Source organism: Peromyscus eremicus, chromosome 5 (genome assembly GCF_949786415.1).
Source record: "Peromyscus eremicus chromosome 5, PerEre_H2_v1, whole genome shotgun sequence".
In the NCBI taxonomy this organism is placed as follows: domain Eukaryota; kingdom Metazoa; phylum Chordata; class Mammalia; order Rodentia; family Cricetidae; genus Peromyscus; species Peromyscus eremicus.
In genome coordinates this window covers 88,611,373-88,623,997 of record NC_081420.1, presented here as the reverse complement: position 1 = coordinate 88,623,997, position 12,625 = coordinate 88,611,373, and the positions used below count along the sequence as shown (strand labels likewise).

General features: G+C 54.6%; 2 long non-coding RNA genes across 2 annotated transcripts; one reads left to right on the top strand and one right to left on the bottom strand.

Annotated features, from left to right (window-relative positions):
- Positions 1-2,073: 2,073 nt before the first annotated feature.
- On the bottom strand, positions 2,074-3,164 carry LOC131910645 (uncharacterized). Its single transcript, XR_009379184.1, has 2 exons — positions 3,002-3,164; positions 2,074-2,344 (listed from the first exon to the last, which is right to left on the bottom strand). It is a non-coding gene; the product is annotated as an uncharacterized LOC131910645 (long non-coding RNA).
- A 2,197-nt stretch (positions 3,165-5,361) lies between these two features.
- Positions 5,362-12,213, top strand: LOC131911668 (uncharacterized). The gene is made up of 3 exons (XR_009379414.1): positions 5,362-5,772; positions 8,585-8,688; positions 11,778-12,213. It is a non-coding gene; the product is annotated as an uncharacterized LOC131911668 (long non-coding RNA).
- The last annotated feature ends 412 nt before the right edge of the window (positions 12,214-12,625 follow it).

The window sequence follows — 12,625 nt, the reverse complement described above, 5'->3', positions numbered from 1 at the left end:
GAGGCATCCATCCCCCAGCTGCACTCAGTACCCTGCTCTGCAGAGCACCCTCATACCACCTGGCTCTCTGCATCAGCTTGCTGACTACCCTTCGAAGTGTGGTCCTAGAGCCCCTCCCTCCCCTGGTCTTTACCTGCTGCCAGCACTCCAGCACTGGCTTCCCTTTGCTGTGTGTTCTCGGTGCTGAGCCATCTGACTTGCTGGGATCCCACTGTGACTGGCCCTACAGTCTGCAGGGCCCTCCAGCAGCTCTGGAACCCCATTCTCACTAAGACCGGTCACAGGGAGCTCCTGTCCATACAAAGGGGAAATTAAAAAGGACACTTCTTGCAACCCCACTTCCCTTCTCAGGAGCTAGGCTGCTTCCCACATCCCCCAGACATTTCGTAGTGGCCTCAGGCACTGCTGCTTCCATCCTGAGTGACATTCCTGGTAGCTCCCTCCAGGGCTTTGGGGAATCTAAATGAAATGAGGATGGTGGGAATGCGGGACTGGAATTAACACAGCGCCTGGGATATGGTAGTTATCTCTGGTCCTTTCTCAGGCTGACCAGTCATGGTAGGTGCTGTCCACCCCACTGCCGTCAGATAGCACTGCTGTGATTCCCCTGCCTTTTCCAAAGGGTGCAGAAGAGCGGGGTTTGGGTTTGAGCTGCTCCCTTGCATGCAAAGTAGTCTATCCAGAGCTGTAACAGCCCACATAGACCTTGAACCTGAACTTGGGCTGCACAACCAACTCTAGGTTTCCAGAATACTGAGCTACTGGCAGGCAGGGAGCTGAAGGTTCAGAGCTGAGGGGGACCACAGGGCTGTAGGGGAGCAGAAATTGGGAGTGCATGGAGCTGGAGATACACATAATGGTGGAGGAACAGAGCTAGAGACATGGAGGTGCCACTTCCCATCCCACCAAAGCTCCCTGGCTCTTCTTAGCCCTGGTCTGCTTTGCCAACAAAGGCTGTCTGCCCATGTTGCAGAGAGTCCCTCTCCTCTACCTCCCATGAGTCTCATTCAGGCTGACTAAACGGCAGCCTCAGGCCTGAGCCCAGATCGCAGATCCAAATCCCAGTGCGCTAGTGGCCAGGTTTCAGGCATCAGCCCTTGGGTAACCATTGTTAGAATTTTTCCATATCACCTCTGTGCCTAAGGATTCAGTATTTCATGTCCTTGAATTCAATATAAGACTGAAAAATGGGTGATTGAAAACAATCATATTAAAGGCTTATTAGGTAGTTGCTTTTTCTCTCAGAAAGGGGTGGGGGCTGGAGAATTTGTCTGGGGCTAAAATGCCTGCCATGTAGGCATAAGGGCCTGAAGTTGGATCCCCAGGACCCACATGAAAATGGGGCATGATGATACATGTCTAACCCTAGCAGTGGGGAGGCAGGGACCCCAGGATTCCCTGGAGCTCACCAGTCAGCTGTCTAGCCGGCCCTAAGCTCTGACTTCAGAGCAGCCTCTAAAGATAAAGTGGAGGACACCAGTGGAAGACACTGACATCAGCCTCTGACCTCCACATGTCCACACATCACTTCACACACACAAGGGGGGTGGAAGTGAGCACGTCAGAAGACAAGAAGCATCACTAAGGCCAGTCAAGCCTGAACCGCCCTTCATCTTAGTCTGTGAAATGAAGGCTGACTGTAAAGTCAGAGGTTGTGCCTCCACTCACAGAGGCAGACCCTGCTTCAGAGTGGAAGACGTCAGAGTGAAGCCTGGGCAGCCTCAAGAGGAAGTACACCTGTAGCCAGCAGCACCCTTGGCAGGAGCCCAGAGACGCAGAACAGAGCAGAACGTCCTCCCAGTGGGGCTTGTCAATGACGGGCGCCTGCACTTGATCTCATCCAGATCTCACTGTCCTCCACGGAGTCCATGTCAGCTATCCGTGGATCTTGCAACCTGTGGACATACGTCACAGCCTGGCCCAGGTTTGCAGCTTGGTGGTTTCAAAGGTGGGATACTAGAATGTGTTTTATTAGAACTCTACCATGGATCCTGTTGCATTATTTTCCCCATTTTTTTTTTTAAGTTTTTAATCAGGAGCAAGAATTTTAGAGCGTTTGTATCATCCATCTGCTTTCATGTTTTCTCTTTTTTTATTACATTTATTTTTTCTATTTATGAGTGTGTGTGGGCACTCATACGCTACGGCATTCATGTGGAGGTCAGAGGACAACTTGCAGGAGTCAGCTGTCCCCAACCATGGATCCCAGGGATCGAACTCAGGCAGTGAGCCTTGGTATCAGGGCCTTTACAGGCGAGCCATCTCGTGTGCCCTGATGTGTTTTCCGGCTGCCCATCTTTGTGTGCACATTTTCTGGTACACCCTACCTGGATCATGAGCTCACCTACAGGAGAAATGTGTAGGAAGCAACATTAAGTAACTACTTACATTGTTACTTTATTGTCAGTTAGCCAGTGACTGACTTCTATCAGCATGCAGTCACTGTTCTTGAAGTATTTCATTTGGCCTTTCGGAACCTACAATACCTTTTGGAATAGAAACAAGAGTACAAATAAAGGTTGGGTTCCTATGCGAGCCTGGAAAGCTTCAAATACTTTTTAAAAATAAAAAAAAAAAATAGTTCTGTTGCAACTGGTCCTTCAATAGCATAGGGAAGAGAGGTTCGTTTATCCCATATAAGATACATTTTTCTTTAAAATATGTGTACATATCACCTAGTTTAATATTCTTTCCTTATATGGCCAGATGCGAGCCACCTAGAGCTGGGCATAGGATGGATATCCAAGTAATACTTGTTGGCGTGGGGATGAAGTTGAGTGGTGACCTTCCTCATGGAAGAATTAGTTGGATGTTGCAGTGTACTAATACAGGGAGTGAGTACATGCATGCTCCCTAACACTGTACTCCACGTGGGTCTTAGATACCAGGACTCAGACCTGTATCGTAAGGAAGCTCTGTTTTTCTCACCTCTGAATGGAAATCAGTGTTTTCTACAGTTATAAAGGAGACAGATGACGATTTTTAAAAAGTTTTCAATTACATTTTTAGTTATTGGGAGGGGTGCAAAGCACCAATGTGGAGGTCAGAAGACACCTTGTGGAAGTCGGTTCTCTCCTTCCACCAGGTAGGTCCTCCGGGATTGAACTCAGGTCATCAGGTGTGGAAGCACGTGTCTTCACCCACTGAGCCATGTCCCCTGCCTGTGCCTTCTCCCCAGACAGAGAGGACCATCACAGCCCGCCCTGTGAAGCACCAGGAGCATACTTGGAGTTATAGGAGAAGGGATTATTATAACACTCCAACTCCAGAGGGACTAGCCTGGCCAGCACGACCTGGTCCCCATCACACTTCTTGGGGCAGTGCTTGGGCTGGTGACAGGTGCTTCTGAGTTCTGTTGGCTTGTAGGGAACTGAGTCCTTGCCTCTTCCACAGCCCCATCCCAGCTACCCATGTCTGGGCTGAAAGACAGGCACACCTGAGCAGCACAAGTTGAGTAGGAGCCGTGCTCCCCCATACCAGTGTGCTCCTCCCCCTAGCCAGCCATGCTGCGGACCTCACACTATCAGCCTGTCCTCCAGGGAACAGCGACTTTGCTCACTGCGCATCTGAAGTGTCCTTAGGGTGGCTATGGTGGCGGCACCATGGGAAAGGGGACCGAGAGACAAGGTGAGGGCCTGACTCCCCTGCACATGAAGCAGGCCTGTACCAGATCAACTGGGAGACAGTTTAGGGTGCCTGCCTACACCGGACTGTGGGATAGAGTCGTGGTGAAGGGCCTCTCTCAGGGAAGGACCAGTCGGCCCCCAATCCTCCTCCTCTGCCCCGTCCCAGGGGCACAGGCAAGGAGATACTCACAGGACAGGGGGTGACTTCAGAGCCCTTCCCACCTGCAAGGGTAGGTGACTCGCCTCTTCCCGGAGATCCAAGGCAACTTGCAGGCAGTCACATCAGTGCCCCCTCTCCCCAGCTCCTCCACCTGCTAGCTGGGGCTCAGGCACCTCAGGAGAACTAGCAAAGCCCCTTCCTCAAGAGCCACTGCTCAGAACAGCAGCCACACAGCAGCCTGCCCTGCGCTGCCCCAGCTCCACAGTCACCCTTTCTTGGCCATCCCAGGAAGAGAGCAAGGCACAGCCACTTCCCAGCCAAATACTCCCCCATCCCTTCCCTCCCTCCTCCATCCTCCCACTCCTTTTATACACCTCCTCCCTCTTCCCCCTCCCACACTTCTCTCCCTCCTCCCAACTCCTCTCACAATCACCCAGTCCTCCCACTTCCTCCTCCACAACCCTCCCTCCTCCCACAACCCCCTCTTCCCACACCCTCCCTCCTCCTACACCCCCCTCCACCCACGCCCTCCCTCCTCCCACACCCTCCCTCCTCTCACAGCCTCCCTCCTCCCACGCCCTCCCTCCTCCCACACTCTCCCTCTCCCCCACCCTCCTCCTACTTCCTCTCCTCCACCTACTCCATCTCTACTTCCCATCCTCCCACTTTCCCCCTTCTCCCTTTCTTTCCTTTCTCTCTCCCACCTTCCCCCTCTCCTCCCTTCTCCTGTTTCTCTCTTTTCAGGATTTTTTCTTCCTCCTCTTCCTGTTCTTCCCTTCCCCATCCTTCCTCCGCTTTTCCTTTCTCCTTCCTTCCCTCTCACTCTCCCTTCCTCCCCTGTACCTCTTCTTCTCCCCCTTTCCCTCTCCTTCCTCCTTCCTCTTCCCTCCTCTACACCATCCTCTCTTCTCGACTTCTCTAACTCCTTTTCTCTTTCCCACCTCCTCCTTCCACACTTCTCTTCCTTTGTCAACCCCTCTTCTTTCCGTCTCCCTCTCCGAGCCTCTGCTCTCCCCCTCTCTTCCCATGTCCCTCTCCCCCCTCTTCCTCTCTCCCTCTCTCTCCATTTTCCCTCCTGTCTCCTCCTACCTCTTTCATGTCTTCCCATCTCCTTTCTCTCCCCCTTCCTCCTCTTCCACCTCTTTTCTTCCTCTCCATTCCATCTCCTCCTCCCTCCTTCCCTCTTCTCTCCCTTCCCTCTTTTTCTTTCTTTCCCCACACTCCCTCCTTCCCTCCCCTCCCTCCTCTATTCCCTCCTTTCCGCTCTCTCTCCCTCCATCTCTTCCCCCATCTCCTCCCTCTTTACCCCACTTCTCTCCTCCCTATTCCCCTCTCTCCCCTTCCCAGTTCTTCCCTCTGCTTCCTCTCCCTTTCTCTCCTTCCTCCTCCCCCCTCTCCCTCCCAGCTCCCCCTTCCCCTCCTCCCTCTTCCTCTTCTCCCCTTCCTTTCGCTCTTCTCTGTCTGTTCCTCCTCTTCCTCCTCCCTCCCTCCCTCTCTCTAGCCCCACATTGTCCCCTCTTTCTCCCTCCCCTCCTCTCACATCCTCCGTGGGTCCCCTCTCTCTTCTCTCCTTCACTGTCTTCCTCCAAACCTGCCTTGTCCTACCCACTCCTGAACATGCCTACCCCCTCCAGGCAGCTCTGGGAGGCTGGGGTGATCACACCAGAGTTCCCACCAGCCTCAGCTCACGGAGCAGAGTGCCTCGTTCTTACAGTGCCCTGCTGAGGCTGCCCAGACACCCAGACCAGCTCAGGCAGAAGCTTTGGCAGTCTAGCCTCACAGTCCCAGCCTCTCAACGGCTGCCCACTGTCGGAAACCAGGCAGAACTTGGTGATGCAACAAAGAGGCGCCTGTATCCTTGACCCCCAGATCCTCTGTTGCCTCATCAGGGGTGGGGGTCCCCTGGGGGGTGGCCAGCTGCACTGTGCCTTCCCCCCACCCCACCAGCAGTCCCTTCCAGCAACTCAGCCACCAGCACTTCATCAGGTAAAGAGGCCTGAGGCAGGCAGGGCCAGTGGGGTCTGTCTGGAGTCAGGGGGCTCCAGGGAGGTGGTAGCTGAGCCCCTTAAGGAGTCCGTTGGTTAAATTGGACCCCAAAGCAGCTCTTCTTGGGTAATCCCAAGAGAGTCCTGAGAGTCCCAAGCCTCAGTCTTCCCATCAAAATGGGTTTATTGGCTCTCTGCCATGGGAATGGCACTTTGGAAGAATGGCCTTCAAACATGTGGCAAGGGCCTCAGACCCTGGAACTGACTACAGACACCCCCATCTTAGCCAGGCTAGGTTCTCCTCATCTTACATGCCCTCACTGAATGTCAGATCAGCTGCCCAGACTCTGTTCTGGTTTTTGTGGCCCTCAGTGGCTTTTTGTCTAGACCCAAGGACAGCTTGGGCCCAGAAAGTATGGAAATAGCCTCGGGTTTTCTTGATTTAGCCAAGGCTCATTCTAAATGGGTGTGCTAGGGATGACAGTACACCCCAGCAGGGAACTCCTAGGGGAGTGAGCCACTGGATTCTCCCAGATGCCCATGGCCCTCCCAGCTCCCTTCGTCCTGTCCGGGCAGAAACCTCATCTCCCTGGGCCTGCTTATAAGGCTTGGCTTATAGGCTGACCTCACCTTCCCCTGTCTTTGCAGAGATCCCACAGGGTCCTGCTGGCCCCACCCCTATCCACTAAACACTGACTGTCCTTCAAAGTCAGTAGGGGCTCTCCCTGCCACCCTGAGTCCTGGGTGAGGCCCACCAGGTTTGTCCTTCTACCTGTCCCCCAGCAGACACTGCAACTGAGCTCTAGATGCCCTGTCCAGTGTCTGTCCAGGCCTGCCTCCTTGGCTTGCCCCCTGGGCCCTCAGCCTCTGCTGCCCAGCCTTCCCTGGCCCTGCCTGCTGGGGCCCCCAGGGCACCTTCAGCCCAGATCACAGTTCTCGGTGCTGGGACTTGTCTCTGTCATGATTCCAGGCTCTTAGACATGAGCATCCATTCCACGGACAGATCCCTAGATCACACAGAAGCAGATAACCTGTGAGGTAGTGGCCTCCACAGCTCAGGGTAGTCCGGAGCTACTTGGCCCAGCCTGAGATCCCTTGGCCTTCCATGGCACCCTGCTACTTCCTGATGCAATGACCTCAGGAAAGTTGGCTTGCCTCAGTTTCCCTTGAGCATAGCCCTCCATGCACATACCGCAGGATCTGCAGGTCCTCCCCACCACACAGTCTCTCCCCACTTTTAAAAGGCCTCCAAGGCTGACAGCACAACTCCCAAGCCTTCAGGTTCACAGCCACAGGCAAATGAAGCTGCAGGCAGCTGGCTTTCACCTTTCATGTGGCCCTGGGTCCCCGGTGCCTTGTGAGACTCAGCTGCTGGCAGAGGCAGAGGTGCCACTGGGCATGGTCGGCCTGGGAGGGGAGGGCCGGCTGCACCATCCCTGCTCTGCACCTCACTGTCCCTTTGTCTCCCGCCGCCTGCCTCCTCCTGCTCCTCCTCCTGTGTAAGTGTCCTGTGGCTAGTGTAGTCCGTAGTCACAGTCCGGGGCTTAAGACCACAGAAGAATCTCTTATCGGGTAGATGAAGACCAGAGCCCGACAGGTCAGCTCATCCCAGTCCCAGGATTACCCCTGCTGGTTCTGCCATCCCCAGTACTTCAGGCTGCCTCAGCCCTGACCTGTCTCCACTTCTGTCAGATCTCCCAGCCTGTTTCTTAGAAACACACTGGACATCAGGCTCAGGGTTAACCAGCCCAGGTTGATCTCATTTCAAGGTCTTTGATACGTCTGTAAAGACCCTTTCCCCACACAGTCCCACGCTCAGGTCCTGGGGTTAGGACGTGGGCATGTGTCAGCCACCGACGCTTTGTGACACCTGCTCCCTCTCGTCAGAGGTGATGGTGTCTTGCATAGATGTGGGTCTGCTGCAACTGTTCACATGCATGAGCAGTCTGGTGTAACAGGCTGCTGACATCACACATACACACACACACACACACACACACTCACGCACACACACTCACACACACATGCACACACACACTCACGCACACACACACACACTCACGCACACATGCACACATGCACACACACTCCCCTCCCCCTTTCCCCTTTCACACTCACTGTCTTCCTTTTCCCATTCTTCCCTTTATAGTCATAGGAGAGATGCAAAGAAACAGAATATTCTAGATAGCCGCTTGGGGAGAAGCTGGCCAGCTGGCTTATGGAGTTAGACCTTGGGCCAGGCTGGGGCTCTTGAGCAAGGCTTACTCGCTCACTTAAATTCCCTGTTTCTCTGCACACCATCAAGCCTGGCCCTCCCCCACCCTCTCAGCCCTTCCTCCTAGGGTTTTCTGACCTCCCCGAGTCTGGTGCCCTGCACCACCCATAGGGTCTTGTCCCTGTCTATCTCGCCTTCCCCCAGAGGCAAGGGGAGGTAGCCCTGTGATCTCTGCACCCCTCAAAGCTCATCTGTGTACCTGAGCAACAGCAGAGTGCTGCCCTTCCAAACCTAGTCCCTTTGGAACCTCCATGAAGGTGCCTTCTCCCAGGCTCCCCCAGCTAATCATACCTGGCTTTTGCCTTGTGAACTCCCTAGCTCCCAGACAGGGTTAGAGGCTCCCTATGTGCCCAGCATCCTTTGGCTCCCAAAGCCTCCTGCTGGCCAGATCATCCCTTCCTCCACCATCTGACAGACCCAAGCTAGGGCTTTAGAACACACCCTCCTGGGCCCCCCAGACCATTCAGAGCCCAACTCCAGCTTGTAGCCCCGAATCTGGTACCCTGCCAGAGCTGGCCATCTGGTTTTGTTTCTTCAGGGTCAGAAAGATCCGCCCCTGAAAGGGAGAGAAGGGAAGACACCCTACCCACCCCCCCTGGAACTCACATCCCTGTGTGGAGGATCACACGAACAAACGAACAGGTAAGTAAGTGTAAATAAAGCACATGAAGGAGCAGTGAGGACTCTGTGGAAAAAACACAGATCCGTCCAGTGTATGGGTAAACCTCTGTGTGTGTGTGTGTGTGTGTGTGTGTGTGTGTGTGTGTGTGTGTAAGCCAAAGGAAGACTTGGGTGTCTCCCTCTATCGCTCTCCATTTTATTTTTTACCAGGCTCCCAAGTGCTGGGTTTAAAGGCATTTGCTACTGTACTCAGACTTCTCACTACACCTGAAGCTCACAATATGTTTAGGGTCTCCATCCCCTAACAATTGAGTGATAAGCATGCACAGCCATGCCTGGCTTCTATATGAATTCAGATTCAGGTCCTCTGAACTCCTGCATAGCAAGTGGGCTTACCCACTGAGTCATCTCTCCAGCCCCAGAAAGCACTGTTATATACAGGATGCTGTGCTATCCCTGAGGAGACAGTGGAAGCCTGCACACTGAGGAAGTGAGAAGAGCATTGTATGCCTAGGGGACAGCTACACCAAGCCTCTGCGACAGGGTTGTCAGGCATGGAACAAAACCAACTCCCACAGGGGTTTTCAGGAGGAAAACCTGTGGGTCAGGGTGAGCATGGAGTCTGAGGAGTTGGAGTGTGCATGGAGTCCGTGGGTCAGGGTGAGCATGGAGTCTGTGGGTCAGAGTGTGCACAGAGTCCGTGGGTCAGGGTGTGCATGGAGTCTGTGGGTCAGGGTGAGCATGGAGTCTGTGGGTCAGGGTGAGCATGGAGTCTGTGGGTCAGGGTGAGCATGGAGTCTGTGGGTCAGGGTGAACATGGAGTCTGAGGAGTTGGAGTGAGCATGGAGTCCGTGGGTCAGGGTGAGCATGGAGTCTGTGGGTCAGGGTGAGCATGGAGTCTGAGGAGTTGGAGTGAGCATGGAACCCATGGGTCAGAGTGTGCATGGAGTTCGTGGGTCAGGGTGTGTATGGAGTCTGTGGGTCAGGGTGAGCATGGAGTCTGTGGGTCAGGGTGAGCATGGAGTCCGTGGGTCAGGGTGAGCATGGAGTTGTTTGAGCCACTGAGATAGGAGAAGCATTCGAGGGAGGAAACTCAGTGGTGGGAGCCGCTTTGGCATGGAGGTGGCTAGAGCTTCCTCACACCTTGAGCAGTTTGAGCCCAAGGAAGGAGCTTGCTGCTGGGCCTCCTGGGGGTCTACCTTCTGCTCTTAGCTGCTCTCCTCCCATCTGCCCTGAGCACCAGCCACTGCCAGCACCCAGCCATACCCAGCCGTCGGCAGCCCTGGCAGTAGGATCATCAAGGGAACACTGTGTCCCTGAGTGCCCTCAGAGCCCAGCAAAGTTCGTCATCCCCAGCCCACCCTCCTTCATCTCACTGCTATCCAGAGTAGGACATGGCATCCTGCAGTACACCCAGCTGTGGGGATGGCAGACCCAAGCCCTTGGGCCAAGGTAGTAGACAGCCCGCTCTAGAAACCCAGCTCACCACAAAAGGTTTGAATAGGAAGGCAGGGCCTTAGCCAGATGTGCCTTCCAAAGCTGGGGTGTACAGGCAGGAGGGGGGTGTAGTTGGATAGAAGACCAGAAACCCAGCCCAGTTGGCCTAGAATTCAACCCAGCTCTCTTCCCTGCTGCTGATAAAGATGGCTGCTGATGCATTTGCCTCGTCCAGTCCTCTCCTCAGCTCCTCCCTGGGCACACAGAAACCGAGACTCACAGTAGTTGGGCCGATTCTCCAGGATAGACAGGCCCAGGTCCCCACCGTGCTTAGTGGAAAACTCTGTCATCACCACTGCCACTTAAGCCCACTGCAGTTCACCGTGGGGCCCTGCTGTGGTCCTCATACCCACCCCTTTACCCCAGGCCCTTTGCACACCCTGCGGTTCCCAGCACTCCCCTGGAACTTCGCTGTCCTCCAGGCCACAGGGCAAAGCCCTCCTCCCTTCCATCCTCCCCAGACTAGAGCCTATCTTGTTCACCTGATAACTATATTCAGGGGCCCACGTGAAGTGTTGCCTTTGAGGACTGACCAAGGCACACCAGGGAACCCATCCCACAGGGCAGGTCGCTAACCCCGCCACTATTGCCTGCATCTACCCACATCTTACCCTGGCCCTTCTCCTTACCCCCTGCTCATAAATATTCAGGAGTTCCCTGAAGCATGCCTTAAGCTGGCTTGTCTCCCCGTGTAACCTTGGAGATCATTCATCGTGGTTAAATGAAGTAATGGTTGCTGCTCCCACACCACCCCATGGAGCTTCAGCCCTTCGCACTCCTACCCTGACACTCACCCCTCAGCAGAAAGACTGGAACCCAAGCTGGCTTCGCAGACAAGCCATGTGTAGGGGCTGAGGGCTGGCAGTGGCAAAGCCAGGAATGCCCTCTGTCAGGCAGTGGAAATTGCACAGGCTCTCCAGGAAAGGAGCCACCGAGCCAGCCTGTTGTGGGATCAAATATCCATGTTTAAACTGTGTGTCACTGTTGGGTCAGGGCATAAGTGAGAGTCAAGTCCATTCCCATACTCGCACAGGAGAACCTCCACAAGGTCTAAGTTAGCTCAGGCTGCAGACAGAGCGTGTGTTGGGACGGCCTGGGCCATGTAATAAGACCTAGAGAAAAAAAGATCTGGAAAATGAACCAGCCTTGGCCACCCATCCCATCTGCTGCCACTGACCCCTTGATCCCCTCTGGCCCCCCTCCTGCACCCCATCATCTGCCTTCACACAGTGGGCATACTCTACCCACCAGTCTGTTCACGTGCAGCCTTGGGCACCCTTCCCACCTGCCTTAGGGATTCTCCAACAGGAGGACGTGCCAGAGCTTCTTTAATGAGGCTCCATGATTGACACTGGCTTGAGGCCCACATTGGGCCTCCACACAGTGCATAGCTTCTCACAGCCGTCACCAAAAGTCTGTCCGTGTGTCAAACGCCCAACCAGGCACACAGGCTATGATTGGCTGTCTCTGAGCCCCCTGGCTAACTGGTAACCTCCAAGAGGGCCTCTGACTGTCATACCTACCAGCCATGCTGGGGGCTGATGTCACCTTGATCAGCAGCTTCCTGTCCTCAAATTCACCCTGCTCTGCGGTTTCCTGTTGTTTGGTCTCAGAGACATTCATTTTGAAAATTCTGAAGCCTCACAAGGAAGGCTGACCTGCGGAGGAAGTGGCTGCAGTTTGACAGGCTGGGTGGGCGTCCGTCCGTCCGTCCATCCATCCGCTCCCCAGCAAGCTCCCTCAAAGAAGCCCAACAGGGGCAGAGGCACAGACATTCCAAAAGACAGCAGCCGCAGGAAGCTTGAGCTGCCCTGGGTGGTTGTCCAACAAGTGCCATGAACCCTGAGGACAGTCGACAGAACCACGGCACTGAGCCTGGCCCCAGTGGGAGCCTTGACAGGCCCAAGTGAGGAAACAGTGCCCTGGCCCAACGGAGTGCCCGCCTGTTCATGCCCAGCGTCCAGGGCCTGTTGTTAAGTTTCTAGGAATTTTTGTGACTCCGTTGTTGAGTACACCTGCTATTAAAGGTCAAATGGTACCAACTAGAAATCAGCACATTCATAAACATGAGACAGGCTGGCTGGCCCCACACCCCCTTGCCCCTGCCTGTGGTCTCCAGGTCTCGGGGCTGTGTGTCTTTGAAGTAGCAGTGTCCAGCCACTCGTGCCCTTCAGAAGGCCCAGATGTCACTCTGGTCCCGTGACATCGGCGGTGGAGGGGCTGTTGCACCCCAGGAAGCAGCCCACAGTACAGTTTTCTAATCACCCCCAAAGCTGGTTCTTGCGTTTCTAATTTTGTATTGACTTTTATTTATTGTTGGGGAGTGGCATGTGTGTGTAGATCAGGTGGGGGAGTCTGTCCTCTCCTCCACCATGTGGGTCCCAGGGATGAAACTCAGGTCATCAGGCTTGGACACAGGCACCTTCGCCTCCTGAGCCATCTTGCTGGCCCTGAAAAGCTG